We start from the raw sequence: 5,181 nt of genomic DNA, 5'->3' as shown, positions 1-5,181 counted from the left end.
CATCATAGAATGCCAATTTAATAGAACAAAGTATTCTTGCATTCAGGGAGCACTTGAGTGGAGCCCCAAGGACATTTCATCTTTTCTCTCCCATTTGAACTATCTTCCTCTTTGTCTCTATAGATGATGATAGTTACCTTCAACAACCCTATCCCTAGATATAGATTGCCCAGGAGGAAGGGATATATGGAAAGATGAGTTCTCCTTAGGCAAGATTGATAATATATGTATCCATAAATGCATTTTTTATGTGACATAGGACAATGTGTCAATCTTTATCATATGGGAAATGCATTCATTAAGTGAACTTTGTTGAATGCTTAGTATTAGCACGGCACAAAATCCATGTCGTCTTAAGGATTTAAAAAAATGATAGTGAAGGGTCACAATTTAACAAATGAGACAAGTTATAAATAATGCTCCTTTGAAGAATTAAAGTTCAGAGACATGAGGGCAGATTTGTCTCTGAACAAAGTAAGGAAAGTTTTATGAAATGGGGTGTTAATTTGAGTCCTACCTTGTTGTACCTTGGATTAATGCATAGAATTTGGATGACAAGGAGTAGTTTAAACTAGTAGTTATCTCAAGGACCCTCTGCTTAATATCTCTTGAGTATAGAAAAGGAATGTTTGGCATGCCCACCTGCAGACCCCAAGAGGTATATTTGGTAATGGACTTCTTTTTTGTAGAGGTATGTTAGCTTAGGTTCATGGGCATCGTAAACAACATCTGACTTCCAGCAAGTGTTACCTACCAAGCTGTTAACAATTACACAAAACTAAAGATGAGAAGCCAAGGAGAGGTAGGGAAGCTAGAGCAATAGGAACAGAATGGAAATAATGAGAATGTTGACACATTTTAAAAGTGTAACCAATGGCATGGAACAAAAATAGTTAAAGGGGAACTTAGTTTGCATATAACCTTTCACCTAAAACAAAAAAAATAGTACTAAAAAATAAAAGTGCCACCAAAGGTAACTGAAAAACTTGGGGTCTTAATATGCTAGTTTATTTTTGCTCTCAACTTCATGGCTTCATGTAATGTGACTAAAATTGACTAGTGTATATGTACCAAATGCTGTTTAAAGAGATTTACATAGGTTATTTTATTTAATTCTCAGAACAATCCTATGAAATAGGTACTGTTACCTCCATTTTACTGAAATGATGAAATCACTGAGTTACAAAATGATTAAGTAGGTCGGGTTCCAGCTGGAAGATTACACTTTGATTGTTCTAAGAGGTCAGATTGCCTTCAGTATTGCTTCCTATAGTCATAGCCCGTGGACATGGCCATGGCCATGGCCATGGTTATCATAAAATGGAACTTCCAGATTATAAACAGTGAAATATAGAAGGAACACCATTAGAAACTGTCCAGGAGAAGCTGGCTGCACAAGGGCTAAGGGACCCATGAGGCCGCATTGAAGTTTGGAGATAAATGGGTGGATTTTCAAACAATATTTCCTTTCCAGGTGCAATAGTAAAAGGATTCACATGGAAATTTGCTGCCCTCATGGTAGCTGCAGGAGATAAATATTTACTGGAGTCCCAGAATAAAGATAAGAAACATCACTGAAGCAAGTTCCAAGAAATACCTTAGTGACTTAAGTCTCTTTTAGAAAAAAGATTTCTATGCCACTGTCTACTTTTCTCTGTGTTGACCCATTAAATAATACAAGTGAGATATAATAAAATTAGAAGTAAAAATGATTTCATAACATGCCCGAGAACATAGAGCTAGTAAGTAGTAGAGCCTGGTTTGAAATTCAAGCTCTTAGGCTTCCGGGTCTGTATTCTTTACTACTTTACTATTGCAGTAGTAAATTTTTCTTAAGTTACTTTGCTGCTATTTCTGATTCTTTTTTTAATCTTTCATTAGTGCTTTGAAGGTAGTTTCTAGTATGTTGAGGAATGCAGACTATAAGCCTGTACAGCAAGTCATCTAACTAACATGGTCTTATAATTATAACTACAGCGGCGCCACAAACCGCATCTGCTCCAAATAAAGTTGCAACTCCAGTGTCAGTGGCAAGCCAAAGATTTACAGTGCAGATTCCACCATCTCAGTCCACACCTGTCAAACCAGGTAATGTGCTTGGGGCAGCGGAGGTGTCTTTTAAAGTATTTTTTTCTGAATTTTAAAATCTAGTAATAATAAAGCGAATGGTTTGTGTTCATATAGTAAGAGTTCAGTTGTTTATTTTGACAAGGGGTGGGAATAATGCTAAAAAAATAAAGTTCTTCAAAGGTGCCTATCAGTCCTCTAAAATTGTATGAAATTCTGCAAATATGTAACATTTTCAAAGGAAAGGAGGGTGTATTCAGTGTGGTCATCAGATTCTTACAACTATGAACTAAAAAATATTGAGCTCCACAAATCTAAGGCATCTTCAAGGAAAAGCATTTATAGTTAAAAGCTCAAGAAAAAGATAACAATTTCATGGTGAGTGTATGTATACAATCCAGAATGTAAGTGTGCTTTCACATGAAAATTTTATCTGCACTGAAGTCATAGGAAGAGATACAGAAAATTGGAATAACAATAATTCTGTTATTGTCTAATAATTTATTTGTACATATTTTTACATTTCACATCTTTTGAAACATAACCTCACACAGTAAACAACTTGTACATAATATTGGCCTATAAAGGAAGCATGATTCCTTACCTTTGGCATGTTCCTTTAGTATGGTTGGCAGTGAATCCAGTGCGCTGCTTCCTATGACTAGGTGAAATTTTAGGTGCCCACCCCCCCGAATTTTTTTAAAACAACCTTAGCTACCTTTAAATACTTTATAATGTATTTTAAACATTTAATTAAACTACTTTTAATGCAATATAATTTCCTGTGTTCTTTAATAGAATTATATCTCATGCTTTTGGAATTACATTCAGCTTTTGTACTTTTTACTATGTTTATGATTCTACATTATTTATTGTGTGGTGTGGGGTGGGGGGAATTCTTCTGTTTACAGTTCCCTCAACAACTGCAGTCCAAAATGTTCTGATTAACCCTTCAATGATGGGGCCTAAAAATATTCTTATTACTACCAACATGGTTTCATCACAGAACACGGCCAGTGAATCAAACCCACTGAAGAGAAAACATGAAGATGATGATGATGATGACGACGATGATCTTATGTAAGGAAATCGTCTAAGCTAGATGCATTTCAAAAGTATAGTTCCGTTTGAGCCTAACAGTTAAGGAAGCTTAAATGTACCTACAAGGTTTTTCATTTCAGCTGAAATTTTCGATTTCTGCCCCCACCCCTCCTCAAAATTTTGATTTCTTTACGCAAGAGTAGAAATGTTTTTACATTAGATTGTGTAAAATGTTAAGTTATTTTTTAAGAGTTTTATTAATCTTGAGTCCTATGACAATTCTATTTTTGGAAGTAATTTCCTTCCACCAGCATTTAATTTTAGTTTCTACTGTCTGGTCAGTAACTAGTCTTTTACAGCTAATTTCTAATCTACATTTAAATACTTTTTAAAAGGTAAATGATTACTTTTATTATCATTAACTCCTTTGACCAAATCTCACCATTTCTGAAACATTTTTAGAGTGATCTAAAGCTATTCTGAATGTTTTTATGTGGTGTTGGGGATTTCTCTAATTTGCTATTTCCCTCAACCCTTTCCTAGATCCCATTTTCTGTACTAGTCTCCCTCCTTCCCCCCACCCCAAAATAGGCTTCAATGTCTCCTATTCCTCTTAAAAAGGCCAAAACTAGAATTTAAAAAATAAAAGTCTGCACCGTGCAGCTCATTGTCTATTTTAAGACATGCTCTGTATGCCTGATGTTCTCTGCATTATGTTAACTTGAGGTGTGCATTTGCTTTTACTGCGGTAGCAGAGCAGTTTTGTTGTATCCATTGACTTTATGCTACTTAAGCATTACCATTATTGACAGGGAGTGTAGGTCCAGTTATTCTATTTGTCTTGTATTCCAAGTTGATAACTGTACTTAACTTAACATTTCTAAATGTAAAGTCGAAGATGTTATAATAACTTACTGCAATCTGCCTTGTGAAGTATATTTACACTGGACCCAAGTAAAACCACTGTAATAAACTTAAAACACTACCATTGAGTTGCTTTGGTCTCATTTCGACTCTATTGTCCAGGGTAGCACTGCCCTTCTGGGTTCCTGAGACTAAAAGCCCTGTCTTTCTCCCACCCTGCACCCCACCCCCCGCCCCCCCAGAAAAAACCCATTGTAGACGAAACCGTTTTCTTCCTTTCTAGCATAGGCATGTATGCCTTTGATCACTGCCACTTGAATCCACTCCTATTTGGCCTTAATTTAGATCATTGTAGTTTTCTCTTTGTAGTTTGTTGCTGAGGGTATCACGTAAATTACGGGATCCCACCTGAAAGTAGATCCTAAACAAGGTCAAATGATCAAATTTGTATGATGTGACTTACATTTAGGGGCAGTCTGCATATATTTCTGGGTAAGGTGGCTGGCTATATTGTTAAATACCCTACTCCTATTTTCCATTTGTCCACATAAAAAATTTTTACTGAGAGTGTTTGCTTTGGCAGCACATATACTAAAAAAATTTTACTGAGAAAAACTATAAAGCATTTGGAAATGGAAACAAACCTGTTTTGTTTTTGTTAAGCTTAAGTTCAACTGGGGAATACTTCTGCAGAATTTCTAAAATAAATGGTTTATTTCATAATTTTGAATTTGTAGCCAAGGACCTTTAAAACAAAATAGTTTCACCAAAGGATGGAAAAAGTCTCAGAAAAAATTCAGTCACAGGGGAGAAAAGTCTCACTGTAGTTTCAGTGTTGTCAGGGAAGGGTAATATAAACTTTAAAAAATGCATCTGATTAATATCCTAGGAAAGAAATATTGACTATAATAGCATAGGACCTCAGGGAAGCAATATGTAAGGCCTAGTTTCTAGTCCTGGCGTCACCATTTACCAACTACGTGACCTTACTTCCCCTACGAGCCCAGTTCTTTTCAATAGTAATAACACCTACCCTGCCTACCTCACAGGGATGGTGTGAAGGTTTAATTGGTATACGTTATTGGTTTCAAGGTTATTAACAATAAATTGACCATTATCAATGTTTCAGTTTTGTCCTAAACAATTCAGTAATTGTAATGGCCAAAAACCAATTTAAATTCGTTTAATGGGTGATTTATGGGAATTGCT

General features: G+C 35.6%; 1 pseudogene; it reads left to right on the top strand.

The window, feature by feature from the left end:
• The first annotated feature begins 1,273 nt into the window (after window positions 1–1,273).
• Window positions 1,274–1,844, top strand: LOC115870475 (annotated as a pseudogene).
• Window positions 1,845–5,181: the final 3,337 nt, after the last annotated feature.

Source organism: Echinops telfairi, unplaced genomic scaffold (assembly GCF_000313985.2).
Source record: "Echinops telfairi isolate 266 unplaced genomic scaffold, ASM31398v2 ScPeMD7_1068;HRSCAF=1535, whole genome shotgun sequence".
In the NCBI taxonomy this organism is placed as follows: domain Eukaryota; kingdom Metazoa; phylum Chordata; class Mammalia; order Afrosoricida; family Tenrecidae; genus Echinops; species Echinops telfairi.
Note: the sequence above shows the minus strand (reverse complement) of the source record. Positions and strands in the feature narration are given on the sequence as shown.